Here is a 15876-nt window from a genome sequence, read left to right on the forward strand (position 1 = left end):
CTAGCACCTCAGTGTTACTTCCTCTCAGTCACATAAAACCTTGCTGTATCGATCACCTTTCTTGTTTCTTATTTTTCCAAAATGACACAAAACTCACTGTGGACAGACACCAAGACTTCTGTACCTGCCCCCTGTTGGCCTCAGGCAACCAAAACTGGCTGAGGCAAATAAATGCTGGTTGGATGAGTACAAATATGAACATGTTTGAAGGGGCTCTAGTGCTCTAACAGGTACCACTCAATCAGTAACTCTTACTGAGTACCTATGAGTATTGAACCTATGAGTGGAACACTGTAGGATGGGGGTAGGGGGACAGAAGGAACTGTCATTGGGGTACCCAAAAAGAAAAAGAAGAAGATGCTGTATCTCACATAACACAGAGTTGGCAACACGTGCAGGCAAGATGGCTCTCCTACCTCTGAGTATTGTGACTGCATTCTGGTGGAAAGAATGGAGAAGGTTAATTGCAAAAGGCCAGAAAACTCTGTTTGTTTTCATTGGGAAAACAATAACTCCCCGGAAGCCTCATTCAGTAGACTTCAATTTCTCTCTCATTTGCCAGACCTGGATCACATGGTCATCCTACCTTCTAGGGATTCTGCGGAGATGAGTATTCTTACAAGGCACATTGTCTCCTTGAAAAACTAAGGTCCTAACAATAAAGATGAAAAGAAGGATATGGGGTAAGCAACTACCAGTATTTGCCCCATGAAGCTTACAATATGTTAAGAATATACCATAAATAGATGGGAAGGGAAGAGCTTAAGAACATTTCCAAAAGTAACCCAAAAGTTTCTTCACAGGGATAAAGAATGGGATGAGATCATTTGGATAAAGTCTTCCAGAGAAGCAAGAAACTCCCAAGAAATTTCTAAAGAACTTCAGGAACACAATTATTGCTGTTTTGATTAAAACAAACTGGTTCTTGTATCCTGTTAGACATGCAGGATTTATGGATGGACCAGGACACAGCATGGAAGACCTGGAAGAGTTTTCATAGGTTTCTGTCCCATGTGGTTGTAGTGCTTCTATCTTCAGAAAGCTGAATACAGAGACTTCTAAGAAATCAGATGGTGGTTCCCAAGAGAAACCACTCTCTCTTAAGCCACACACACAGTGCAGGTTACTTCTAATATGGGAAATGATGGTTAGGTTCTAAAGTTGAGCATTCTCTGGAATCAGACACTGTCTTAATCCCCTTTGAAATTTCTGATTTAGAAAAATCCAATCTAAAGAGAAAATACCAAGTTCAGGGAAAATTAATATTTTTTCTTAAGTGTATATAGTAAAGACTGTGGTTATATCATCAGTATACTACCACAAAACAGAATCATTAGGATAGATACATATATATTAAGAATTTTACTGCCATGAATTGGATTAGGTGATTGTGGAGGCTGGCTAGGCAAGTCCAAAATCTGAAATCTGTAGATCAGGGTATCAAGAAGGATAGGCTGGAACTCTAAGGTTCAAGCTGATGCTGCCATCCACAGGTGGAATTTCTTCTTCAGAGAAGCCCCAGTTTTGCTCTTAAGGCCTTCAACTGATTGAATCAGGCCCACCCAGATTATCCAGGATCATCTTTCTTTCTTAAAGTCAACTAATTATAGACTTAAATCACATCTACAAAACACCCCCACATAGATTAGTGTTTTGATTGAATAACTGGGGACTATAGCCTAGTCATGTTGACACATAAAACTGACCATTATACCAATGGTTGGTGTGTCATTTTGTTTTTAATCTCCATCAGTGAACACTTTGTTCTTTGTGAAAATAAGTCACAAGCCCAGACAAGCTTCCAAGAAGGGAGAGAGTCAATATTTTCAATCTGTGGCATCAACATTAGTACATGTTTGGTCTATGAAGGTCATTAATCATCTGGTAAAAGGAAGCTTCATTGATTATAACTCATCCATTGTGTGTATATGATTGCCTGTTTCCACTAAACTGCTTTCAGTTTATTGGTAAGAAAATTAGTTCTCCAATTCAACTGAAGCTAAACCCCTAAGAAAAAAAGAAGTATTTCAAGGAACAGGTGTGTATTTCTTCATTTGTAAATCATTTCCTCATGCCACAAATGTTTAATGAATACTGGGTAGGGTAGTTTGCTATTTCCACTCTCCCTTGGGATAAAAATGGTTGATGCTTTAAATACTGAAACTTGCACAAGAGTAGAAAGCATTTTGTTTTGAAGTGTACCTACTGTCTATTAATGATGAGGGGAAAGTCATTTTCTCTCTGTGCTTCGGTTTACTTACCTGTAAAATGGGAATAATAATTATTATCTAAAGGGCTTGGGGAAGATTAGACAAGAAAATAGAAGTTCAGTATTTGGAATAATATAATAGATATTCCACAAATTTTGATTTTCTGCCTCCTTCCACAAATACAGCCTTCACAGATGAAGTCTTGTGAATTAAAAGTTCTCTCCAGTTTTTTTGCAGATTATCTCTATTTGATAGCATTATTTTGGATATCAGTATATGGAAAAGAATCAAATGGGGTTGCCAGTGCTCATGAAGTTATTACACTGACTATATTCTCTCACTGTAGTTTCCTTTGTATTTATTAATGTGTGCATGAAAGACCATTTTTACATGTCATCATCTCAACTATGAGTACAGATAAACTTGCCATGTGGTTACAATTGTTTTTTTGTTTGAAAAAATCAGCAACCTTCCAAATTTTATCTGAAAATGTTCCTGTGAATCATATTGGTGAAGTTCTGAACAAATGTTAGGTGTCACCAGATTTCACAAGTTTGAAGTAATTTTTGACTGAGGGAAAATGGTGCATACCTTACATTCTTTTCCATATCAGACTATCTCATGTGGCTTGGCAGATACACAGGTTGCTTTGTTTTATTATTGTTAATTACACAAATAATACCATTTTATTTTCCCTAAAAAAATTGGAGATAAATTAAATCCTCTTTGATCCCTACTCCCCATTGGTACCATTATAAATTTGGTCTGTATTCCTTCATATTATTTGTCTATGGATTTACATAGATATTGTAGTGCACAGACAGATGAACCTATGTAAAAAGTAGCTATTTTACTTGTGTAAGGAAAATGGGACCCATTATTGATTTTTTTTCCATTATTGATTTTTATCATGCAAAATGTGGTGTGATAGAGAAGTGAGAGATTGGAGAGAAAAGAGAAGGAAGAGAGGTCTTGCCAAGAGTAATAATATAATTCTCTACATTTCTTTGGCCTTTTCGCATTGGTCCCTGTAGCCCACTTCTGGCAAGTTACACCACCGTAGAATCTACACAACAGCACAAGCAATTTGAAGATCTTGCATCCAGTCTCCTCAACGGGTGGCCCAACAAAGACAGATGCAGTCTCTTCTGCCTTCTGAAAGTATCTGTCCACTTATGTGCAAGCATCATCAGTTTCATTTTCCAAACGAAAAAGAAAACCAGTTTGGGCTTTAAAGTGCAAACTGAAGTCAACATGATTCCCACCTACAAATTCTTTCTGTTTTCCAACAGAAACAAAAATCTCTTTGTTAATCATTTCGTCAATGTCTTTTAAAATATGAGGTAACTTGGAGCTCCAGACAAGATGGTCTAAACCCATTTCTCCTTGCTCCTCCCTGCTACGTATAACTAAAATCCTCAGAAATAATACTGAAGTCCACCATAAGGAGACGTGGTGGAAAGAGAAATGTGGCTGGCTGGAGACCTCAGGACTTGGGAAAACAGGACAGGGCAGTGAGCTTCCTGGTTTTTCAATATCCCACACTGGGTGCTGGAGAAGCATGCAACCTAGAATCTCCCATCAGAGCAGACAAAAACACAAGCAAACAAAGCCAACAAAACCAAATTAAAATCTGTTCTTTCTGGTCAAAGGACCCGGGAAAGGAGAGAAACCCTTAGAGAAACCCCAGTAAGAGAAAAAAACCTTTTTGACAACAGCCGCCCTACCCCAGCCAGAGGTGTCAGTAGAGACGCAGTATGGACTATGGACTTTGGTCCCCTATTCAGTAGCCTCAGGTGGCTGGGGGGGATGCCTTCCTTTCCCTCTGGGCAGGCAGCCTGGGGACGCACTTTCCTCCCCCATGGGCAGCAGTGGTGGAGGGTGAGCTGGAACCGCAGCTTCACCACGCAGCCAAGGAAGGTGTCGTCTGCCCGCATAGGTGGCGTCAGTGGACCCCAGCAAGGACTACATACCTCCGCACTGCAGGCCTGGGTTCACACCATCCTCCAGTGGAGACACGGATGGTCTAGGGAGGCACAGGATCTCATGACTCCCACAAGTGGCAGGCGCTTAGGGAGGCACTTTCCTTTCCCTCCACTGGGGTCTGCTGAGGGCTCGTGGGGGAGTTTGGACATCTGCCACTCCCCTCACAGCTGGTAACAGCAGAGCATCTAGAGAAATGCTCCCTGTTGCCCGTGTTGCCATGTCAGTGGAGACAGAGTGAGGAGTCTGGACTTTCACCCTTGTCTACCAGTGGCAGCTGGTGCCCCTCACCCTCCTAATTAGGGAGTGAAGGAAGGATCTCAGAGAGAAGGGAGCTGGAGAAAGGGGTTCTTTAAATCTGCATAGGAGCCCTGGAAAGGCACCTGACTCACCCAAAGGTAAAACTAACTCAACATGCCTGAAGGTCTGAGAACTGAGCTACAGTGTAGAATATCACCTAAGTTTTCAAGGTGGCTTCAAGTAGCACACAAAGCAGAGCATTGCAAGTGTTCTAAAAACTAAATTGTCTGTTTATTGCAGCACTATTTACAATAGCCAAGAAATGGAAGCAACATAAGTGTCCACCAGTAGATGAATGGATAAAGAAGATGTGGTACACATACACATGGAATATTATTCAGCCATAAGAAGAAAACAAATCCTACCATTTGCAACAACATGGATGGAGCTAGAGGGTATTATGCTCAGTGAAATAAGCCAGGCGGAAAAAGACAAGTACCAAATGATTTCACTCCTCTGTGGAGTATAAGAACAAAGAAAAAACTGAAGGAACAAAACAGCAGCAGACTCACAGAACCCAAGGATGGACTAACAGTTAGCAAAGGGAAAGGGACTGAGGAGGATGGGTAGGAAGGGAGGAAGAAGAGGAATAAGGGGCATTACGATTAGCACACATAACATGGGGGGGCACGGGGAAGGCAGTATAGCACAGAGAAGACAAGTAGTGACTCTATAGCATCTTACTACCCTGATGGACAGTGTCTGTAATGGGGTATGTGGTGGGGACTTGATAATGGGGGGAATCTGGTAACCACAGTGTTGCTCATGTGATTGTATATTAATGATACCAAAAAAAACACTAAATTGTCACTCAGACCACAGCCCACAGATGTAGGCCAGGACCTGTACACTAAACCTAAACAAGGTAACGGCCTGCTAAAATAGATTAAGGTGGGGTTCAGAGTCTCCTAACATCCAAAATGTCCAGGAAGAGAGTGGAAAAGCGCTCATCATAACCAGAACTAGTAAAATCACAACTTGAATGGGAAAGGACAATTAACAGACATACCACTGAGATGAATCAGATGTTGGGATTCATTTACAAGGACTTTAGTGCTACCATCATAAAAAATGCTTCAGTGAGCTATTACAAATTCACCTGAAACAAACAGAGAAAAATATAAAATTTCCGCAAAGAAATAGTAGTTAGAAAAAAGAAAAACAAATTACAGAAGTGAAAAATACAATAATCAAAATTAAAAACTCACTGGAGGTGCTAAGTAGTAGTGTGAGGAAGACAAAGGATAGAATCAGTGAACTTTAAAGCAGAACACTTGACTTTCTCCAATCTGAAGGAAAGAGAAAAAATAGTTGAGGGAATAATAGCCCAGAGTCTCAGCGATCTGTGAGACAATAACAAATGTGCTAATATTCCTATCATTGAAATCCCTGAAGGAAAGGAGAAAGTGGGACTGAAAATTAATTCAAAGAAATAATGGCTGAAAATGTCCCAAATTTGGCAAAAGACATAAACCTACAGATTCAAGAAGCTCAGTGAAACTCAAACAATAAAACCCAAAAATATCCATACCAAGACACAGCATAAGTGACTTCTGAAAACTAAAGATAAAGAAAAAAATCTTGAAAGCAGCTAGAGAGAAAAAATGTATTACCTATAAAGGAACACTGATTCTGATGGTAGCAAATTTCTCATCTGAAATCATAAAGACTGGAAGGAAGTGGTGCATTTTCAACTGATGAAAGAAAATACTTGGCAACTCTGAATTCCGTGTTCAGCAAAAAATGTCCTTCAGAAATGAAGGGAAAATAAAGACATTCTCAGATGACAAAAAATTTACAAAATTTTCACTAGCAGACTTAACCTTAATGAATGGCTAAAGGAAGTTCTCCAAACAGAACAGAAATAACAGAAGGAGGCTTAGGACTTCAGAAAGGAAGGAAAACAATGAAATGTATAAAAATAAGTATAAGTAAATGATCCTTTCCCTCATGAATTTTTTCAATCATGATGGATTGATGAAGCAAAAATTATAACACCATCTGATATTGGGTTCAATGTAATAGATAAGAATATTATATTTAAAAACTAGGAGGTAAAGAGACTTAAATGAAAATAAGGTTTCTACATTTTACTAAGGGGGTAAAATTTTGATAACAGTAGACTGTGACAAGCTATGTATTTTAATACCTAAAGCAAACATTAAGAAAACTGTACAAAGTACTCAAAAACACTATGTAAATAGAATTCTAAAGAATATTCAAGTAACCCATAGTAATGCAAGAAAAGAAAAACAAGGGAATGAGAAATAGAGGGAATAAACAGAAAGCAAATAATTAAAAGTTAGACTTCAGCCTGAAGATATCAATAACTATGTTAAAGATAAATAAACTAAATATACAAATTAAAAATACAGAGATTCATAGTGACTTTAAAAAATAACCCAACTATATGCTGTCTACTACATCAAACATAACAACATAGGTGGGTAGAAAATGAAAGGATGGAAAAAAGATATACTACTCAAACATTAATTTATATAAGCAGGAGAAGCTATATTAGTATCAGATAGACTTCAGAGCAAACAAAATTACCAGGGACAAAGATGAATATTACATAATGATAAAAGGGTTCATCTACCAAAAAGACATAGCAATACAAAATGTGTGTGCAGAAAACAATAGAACTTCAAAATACATGAAGCAAAATCTGATAGCGCTGAGAAGAGAAACAGACAAATCCACAATTATAATTGGAAACTTCAATACCCCCTCTCATCAATAGAACTACTAGGCATAAAATCAGCAAGATTATACAACTCAACAATACTGTAAGGCAACAGGAGCTAATTGGTAGAACCCTCTAACCAACAATACCATATAACTCACATTCTTTTCAAATACCCATAGAAACATTCCCCAAGATAGCTCACATTCTAAGTCACAAAACAAACTTCAACAAACGTAAAAGAACTGAAATCATACAGAGTGTGTTCTTTGACCATACTGGAATCAAACTAGAAGTTAATAACAAAGTCAACAGGAGAATCTCCAAACACTTGGAAACCAAACAACACATGTCTCATTAATCCATAGGTTGAAAAATAAATCTCAAGGGAAATTTTATGAAGTAAAATGAACTGAATGAAAATGAAAAAATATGACATATCAAAACTCGTGGAATGTAGCTACAACAGTTCTGACATGGGAATTGAGAACGTTAAATGCTTATATTAGAAAAGAAGAAAGGTCTAAATCAATCATGTAAGCTCCCACCGCAAGAGACTAGAAAGAGAAGAGCAAACTAAAATGGACTGAAAATATGCATAAAGAATGCAATAAAAAAGGTAAGAGCAGGAAACAATGAAATTGGAAATAGGAAAACAAAAAGCTCTTTCTCTGGAAAGATCAATAAAATTGATAAGCCTATAGCAAGATTGACTAAGATAAAGATAGAAGACACAAAGCACAAATATCACAAATGAGACAGAAGAATCATACTACACATCCTGCAGCCACTGAAAGGAAAACAAAGTTCTCAACCTAGTACCCACATTCTTTAAAAGAAAGATGCTATGTGAATTTCTGTCCACAGTAAATATATAGTCCATCCATGAACAAAATGTTCATAAAATCTGTCACTATTTGGAAAAGAAACTTGAAAATTATTAAATTTATTTGACATTAGGGACCCCCCCCCACACACACACACAAAAAAAAGCACTACCAATCTATCAATCCCACTTCTGGTGGGATTATTTCCAAAGCAAACAAAATTATCATCTCAAAGAGAGATTTGCACTCCCATGTTTACTGCAGTATTATTCCCAATAGCCAAAGTATGGAAACAACATAAGTGCCTGTCAATAGATGAATGGCTCAAGTAAATGTGACATATACATACAATGGAATATCATTCATCCTTAAAAAAGAAGGAAATTCTGTCATTTGTGACAACATGAATAAACCTGGAGGGCATTATACTAAGTGAAACAAACCAGACAGAGGACAAATACTGCATGGTATCACTTGTATGTGGAATCTAAAAAATAAAAAGTCAAACTCATAGAAACAGAGAGTGGAATAGTGGTTACCAGTGACTGGGGGATGGGGGAAATAGAATTTGATAAAAGTGTAGAAATGTTCAGCAATAAAATGAGTAAGGTTTGAGTATCTGATATATACCATGGTGAATATATATAGCTGACAGCCTGTATTGTATAACTGAAATTTACTAAGAGAGTAGAACTAAAATATTCTCACAAATTCTCTTAAATATGACACAAAAGCAGGGGTAAATGTTAGGTGATTGATGTGTTAAAAAAAAAAGGAATACTATGTAAAACCCTATGCAACAACTTAGAAAAAATAAACCAGTTCCTTGAAAGCCAAAAACAACAAATATTGAACTTATAATTTGAATAGTCCAATAACTATTAAAGAAATCACATTGGTAATTTAAAACATCTTGAAAAAAGAAAGCTTCAGGTCTGCATGATTTCAACTGGAGAATTCTACCCAAAATTTAAATGATTAACACCAATTTTATATAATTTCTTCTAGAATACCAAAGAGGATGGAACACTTTGGTGTCAGGGGTCCCCAAGACCAGTCCCAGAATCAGTGATTCACTATGAACTCAGCATATAGGTCAGACTCATGGTTATGGTTTATTACAGTGAGAGAATACAGAGTAAAATCAGCAAAGAGAAAAGGCACACGGGGTGAGAGAAAACCAAGCACAAGCTACCAAGGGCCCTCTCCCCATGGTGTCACACAGGATGTACTTCAGTCCTCCAGCAAAAAGCTGTGACAACATGTGAAATGTTGCCTAGCTCATTAGAAACTTAGTTCCCTGGGCATTCACTGGGAGTTGGTCCAGGTAGGCACCCTCTGTCTAGCACTTACCAACATTCCAGACTCCCAGAAGGAAAGCAGAGGTACAACACAAACCCTATCGTTTGTACAAACAGTTTAGGCACAGTGAGCCACTCTTATCAGTCCTGGAAATGGTAGGAACTCACCCCAAATCCAAGTTTCCAGATGTCATCCAAGGACCAACCTTGCAAGCAGGCCGCCTTTCAAAGGATAGCAGTCAGGCCTGCTATGTTAATTCTTTTCTGAACAGCTTGGAAATCAGGAGACTTAAATTCTAGGCTCAGCATAAATCACATTTGTACAAATAGTATAGGTGTAGTGAGCCACTCTTATCAGTTCCAGGAATGGTAGGATTCCTTCTGAAATCCAAGTTCCCAGATGCCCACCAAGGGCCTGATGTTGTCTTTTTAGCACAACTTCCCAACTCATTTTATTAGGCCAGTATTATCTTAATACCCAAGCCAGAAAAAGACAGTATGAAAAAAGCCCCCTCAAAACTTCTCTCACGAACTTTGACACAAAAATCTGCCAGAAAATATTGGTGATATAGAATCCAGAAAGGTATGAAAAGAATTATACCATGGCCAAGTGAGGCATGTTCCAGCTATGTAAGGTTAGTTCACAAATCAATAGTCAGTCAATGTAACTTACCATATCCACAGGCTAAAAAAGAAGTATCATATGATCATATCAGCTGATGCAGAAAAAGCATTTGGCAAAATTCAGCATTCATTTATGGTTAAAAAAAAACTCTCAGCAAACTAGGACTAGAAGGGCAATTTCTCAACTTGATAAAGAGCATCTATAACAAAACTGCAGCTAACAGTTTTCTTAATAGTGAAAGATGGCATGTTTCCCCCTCAGAGTGGGAACAAGGGAAGGATGTCGACTCACACCACTCATTCAACATAGTACTGAAAGTTCTAACTTGCACAATAAGGCAAGAAAAGTAAATAAAAGGCATACAGATTATAAAGGAAGAACTAAAACTGCCCGTATACACAGACAACATGATATCTATGTAGAAGATCCCAAAGAATCTACCAAAAAATCTCCTAGAACTAATAAGTGGGTTCAGCAAAATCAAAGGGTACAAGATCAACACACAAAAATTAATTGCATTTCAATATGCTAATAATGAAGTCAATACAGTAAGATGTCAATTCTCCCCAGATTGATCTATAGGTTAAAACAATTACTATCAAAATTGCAGCAAGCATCTCCATTACGCTGAAAGAAATAAAGCCAATTTCAAAAGCTCTGCTTCCATTTACATGTATTGAAATAACAAAATTATAGAGATGGAGAACATGTTAGGGGTTGCCAGGGGTTAGACTGGGGGCAAAAGTGACTGTGACTATATTGGGTAGCAGGAAGAATCTTTGTGGTGGAGGAACAGTTGATTGTGGTAGTTACATGAATCTACCCATGTGATAAAACTGCATAGTAGAAGGTACACAAACACAGAAATGAGTGCCTGTAAAACTGGTGAGATCTGAATAAGGTCTGTGGATTGTACCAGTGTCAATATCTTGGTTATGCAAGATAGTACCATTGGGGAAACTAGGTAAAGAGTACATGGGACTGCTCTGTAATATTTTTTACAGAGCCTGTGAATCTATAGTTATTTCAAAATAAGTTAATAAAATGAGGTAAGTCTGAAGGACTATGGCTATTTTAGAACTCACAGATTTGCATATTATGAATAGAACTACATCTTTAGTATGGAAAACAGGCAAAATACGAAAGAGCCTACATTTCTATTTAGCCTAGAAATGTAAATGAAAATGACAATTGAGTTCATGATAGTTGCACATGGTACATTTCCAAAGTCAAATAGGTAAATCAAAAAGGGTTTGTTGCTTCAACATCTGTATGAATCAGGATTCCATCACAGAAGCTGACCAACAGGACATTACATATATACATACACATACATCATTCATTCATTCATTAGAAGATACTGGTTTATACAACTGTGGGGCTGGATATGCAAATCCAAAATTAGCAGAGCAAGCAATCAGAAAGAAATGTCGGGCCCACCCTTACTTTGAGTCTGTCCCCTACTTCAAGTCAACTGATCAAGAGCTTTACATCAGCAAAACATCTTCACAGCAACGAACCCCTAAATTAGTGTCTGATGAATAACCAGGGACTGCAGCCTAACCAAGCCGACACATCAAAAAGCCATACATCATAAACCATCTGTGCTTGCAACTGAATAAATGTATTGTTAACAGCCACCTTCGCTTTATTATTACAGGTAATTCAAGCGCAAACGCCTTGAATCAATAGGGGCCCACAAGGAGTTTTATACATGAGGGTCCACTTGGCAGAACTTTAGAGCTGAAAGGGGCCATGAAAAGCTTAGTTTGTATTTCAACACAGCCAAGGCATCTCCCTGGCTTCCTCTCCAGCACTTCGCGGGACTGAGGCTCCTCCCGGCAGCAGCGCGCCCAGCGGGAGCAGAACGGAACCCACCTGGAGCCGGCGCCGCGGTGCGGGAGCCCAGTGGGCGGAGCCTCGAGGCGCGCGGTGGTGGAGACGGCTCCCAGCCCGCCAGAAGAGCGCGCGGCGAGCGGCTAGCGGGGAGCCAGTCGGGTAGGGCAAGCGCGGCCGGCGATTGGCGTGGGGGGTTGTGGGGGGAGGAAGGGGAAGAGGCGGAGCGTGGGAGCGCACAGTCAGAAATACAATAGTGCTCCGCGCCGCTCCAGCGGCCGCCGCCGCCGCCGCCTCCGCCGCCGCCCAACCGCCTGCCCGGCGCTGAAGCCTGACGGGCCCGGCGGGCGAGGGCCGAGGGCGGGAGCTGAGGCGCGGGGGGCGGCCCCGGCGGATCCGGCGGCGGGGCGGCGGGGCGGGGGCGGGGGCGGGGGCGGGGAGGAGATTAAGGGGCAGGTGCGAGGGAGGGGAGAGAAGAAAGCTAGCCGTGAGGGGGGCGGTTACCAACCCCTACTGGACTCGCCCCCAGCACGTTGCCGGACCCGAGTGTGGAGCCGGGAAGGAGCCGACACTAGCTGCGCGAAGGTAGGCGCCACTGAGGCTGGATGCGGCTTGAGCGGGCTTGGGGGCTTCGCGCCGGGTGGGCAGCGGGAGTGGCGGCCTCAAGGAGTGGAAGCGGGCGGCGCGGAGTGCAACATCCCGGCCCAGCCTCGCAGCGCTCGGAATCGCTCGGGCTCCGCATCGCGGTCGCCTCCAGCGTCCCTAGCGCCTCTGGGCCGAGAGCGTGTGTGGGCTGCGTGAAGTGCGCTGTGGCCCCTCTGCCGGCAGCGGAGTGCCGGGTGGCCGGCGCGGGGGCGGGGGTGGACGCCCGAGCTCGGCTGCGGCTACACTCGGACAGAAATTGAGCGCCATAACTGCTGCGGCGGTTCCCTCCGGTGTCCCCTCCCGGGGCCCCCTCTCTCCCGATTCTACCCGGTCTTGGGGCTCACAGGGTCAGACCTGCGGCGGGAGGACCTGCTGTGCGGGCCACTCGGGGCCGGATGCTCCGGGGAGCGAGGGCGCACCCTGGCTGTTTCGAGGTTGGGGGCGGGAAGAACTAAGTGCCTGGAGAGGGGTGCCAGGCGGTACGGAGAGCGGCGAGGCCCCCGGGGAGGCCGGGTGCCCCTGGAGCAGGAGCGCGGGCGCCCCGCCGCCTGGTGAAGTTTCCCTCCCCCTTCCGTCATTGTTAGAGTGCTGCCAGTCCGGGGTCGCCGCAACCGCCAGCGGTCCCCGGGGTGGGAAAAGCGGGAGGGCGTTGCGAATCTTATGGGGAAATTTTCCCACCCCTGGACACAGCAAAGTTAACTTTTCTCCAGCGATCGAGTTGGTTTTATTCCCTCCGCCGTGGGGCAATCGATTAAAAAAAAAAAAAGCCTCCCAACAATCTTTTTCTCTCGCTTTCCAGAGGCACTGCTTGGGTGAAGTCTGGCTTTAAATTGCACAGGGCAACCTGCGTTTGTTTGTTGTGAGTAGGAAAGGGAGGCGGGATCTCGAGTGAGTGACCGTAATGATGGTATGTGAAGGCATGTTTAAAAGCTGATATCATTGTGTAGCCCTGGGACATGTGTCGCTCCTAGGCATTTGGCAAGACTTGTTTGGCCGCTTCTCTGAGTTGCAAGGAAATCCATGGGCTCAGATGTGCGTGAGGTTTTTTGATGTGAGATCTGTGAAGCTGAGGTTGGGATTCCCGCGCCTCCTCCCTCTGACGTCTAATTGTATGAGAAATCAAAACCGAGTTGATGGTGATTCCAGTGGCCTGGAGGGAAAGGCGACCTCATTCCCTGTATTCAGTCTGATAAAGATAACTGCCTCCTTCTCTCGGAAAGTAATGGAAAATAATTTAGGTAAAGACTGGTTGCACATGTTGGCTTAGTTTAAGCAACCTAGAATTCACATTCCCAGAGTAGTTCACCTCTTAAATACCTTCCCTGAAGCCACTTCTTGACAGCCTGGGGGTGGGGTTGGGGTCAGGAGTTGCGGGGGGCGGGGGGAGAGGAGGCAGCCTGAACAAAGCATTGTGTTTTTATTTAATTTAATACTTTCATAACATCTGTAAACAATGGAAATGTGAATCCTAGTCTCTATACTCTTTGAATAATGTAGTTTTTATGCTTTTATAGCATCACGTGATAACTCTGGATAAGTGAAAATTGATTTTTTTTTCTTTTTTGTTTGGCCTAGTAGTAGTATACCTCCATAACATATCATTTTCTTTTTCATTTAAAGTGAGCTCTGAGCTTAACTGCTTAAACTGTAAAAGGAGAGTACCTCTCTTGAAGAGGTGGAGCCATTACATGAGATTTTTGGTAAGTACTTCTTAGCATTAGCTACCATCCTTGCCACCTTTTCTTCAACTGTGCTCTTCTTTAGTTTTGTTTGCTAGAGAAGAGCTCTTAACCCAGTATTGTTGCCTTGAAACAGTTCCTTGCATTCTTTGTCAGGTCAATTCTGAAATACACAGGCAGGTCTTGTTCTAGAACCCACAATTTCTGTCTCCCTCTTTTCTTAGTCATACTGTTGTGCCTCGGCAGTGTGGTAACTGCTTTCTCACCTGTAGGAGCCTGTGAGTACTGGTCACAGGTAGGGAAAAATGGACAAAGGCCTCCTACTTTTCCTGAAGTGTTTGCGATCAGCTGGGAACCAGGAGTGACTTGGAAGCAGCTTTAGGGGCGTTTGACCCATCTGGTCTGTAGAGGAGGTTTCCAGGAGCAGTACAGGTGATGGTGCATGGCTGTCACTGTAGTTGAGATGTTTGGGTTAGCAAAAGTTAAAATGAAGAACAAAGGATGTTGATGGCTTGTAGGTTGAGTATGGTCCTCTCCTTTGATAATGCTTGTCTTTTCCCTCCCTTGTGTTCCACCAGCCATAATCCATTTCTCCCCAAGCTACACAAAGCAATTTCTTCCTTTTGCCCATTATTTTGAGATCTGGCTGAAACTAGATAAGTATTTGGGGGAAGTTGGGGAGAGAAGAATCCAGTATTCCTGTTTGTGAAGATGCAGCATCGCAGAGGGCTCTCACAAGCCTTGATCAGGGATACAGAGGTTGAACAATTATCATAGGACAAAATGTACCTACCTTATAGAGGTTACACAGAACAGGAGCTGAGGAAGGTAGAGATTGTAGGTTGCCTTATATTAACAAAATCTGTCTTCAGGGGATAACTTACTATGGCCTTTACTTACTTCACCTTATAGGTGAGGGATGGGTGTTGGGGCACATCCATATGGCACTCTCCTGAAATGGCTAATATGGGGACATGTGAATGATTTACAAGTTTCTACCTGTTGTTCCAATTACAGTGGCTGGGAGACCTGAAGCATTCTCTTTGTGGGGTGGGAGGATCTAGGATGAATGGGTAGAAGTGATGAATGAATAAAATGGTGCTAACAAATGGTCATTACAGACCACATAATTACTGCTTTGATTTTTCTGTTTTCTGGAATCTTTGTTTCCCCCATCATTTTTTGCCTCCTCCCTGTGGGTCTATCCATAGACAATAGCAGCAAAACTCTTACCATCAGAACTGCCTCTGTGCTTCTTTTGAAGGACAGCAAGAAAGAAGCGTCCTGGGGAGAATTTACATGACCTCATAGCTAAGCTTAGGAAAAGTAAGAACTCAGAGGGCAGTCGACTGAAGGCAGTAGAGGGCCTGGTGTGGAGAAGTAGTACTGGGGCTTTGACCAATACAAGATACCCATGAGTTCATTAATACTGTTCAAGCAGTAAATAATTTAATCTGTCACAACCCAGAAGCCATGGCTGAGCTGTGCTACCCAGGGAGTTCCTTGTCGCTTGATATTGGCTGTTACACATGGAAACCTGAGCCTGGAATGTGCTTTTTGGAATAGCTGACAAGAGAATATGATACCAACATGGCCAGTGCACTAAACATTGTGTGTTAGATTCTCCTGGGAAAATTATTATTATTATTATTTTTTAGATTTTAAAAACTCATTTTGATAAAATATTATCACTACAAAAAAGTTTCAAGGATAGTACAAAAGAACTCCTATATTCCCTTTATCCTAGGTCACCAGTTACTAACAGTTTGTTCCCTTTGCTTTAT

At 41.8% G+C, this 15876-nt stretch overlaps 1 protein-coding gene across 2 annotated transcripts in view; it reads left to right on the forward strand.

The window, feature by feature from the left end:
• Positions 1-11978: 11978 nt before the first annotated feature.
• Positions 11979-15876, forward strand: part of JADE3 (jade family PHD finger 3) — a 216927-nt gene continuing 213029 nt past the window's right edge. The window contains exons 1-2 of one of the 2 annotated variants that reach the window (XM_036907443.2): positions 11979-12353; positions 14034-14113. The gene's annotated coding sequence lies outside the window, so the exon portion shown is untranslated. The remainder of the gene's footprint in view (positions 12354-14033; positions 14114-15876) is intronic. The other variant, XM_036907444.2, reaches the window with a different exon arrangement.

Source organism: Manis pentadactyla, chromosome X (assembly GCF_030020395.1).
Source record: "Manis pentadactyla isolate mManPen7 chromosome X, mManPen7.hap1, whole genome shotgun sequence".
NCBI classification, from domain to species: Eukaryota; Metazoa; Chordata; class Mammalia; order Pholidota; family Manidae; genus Manis; species Manis pentadactyla.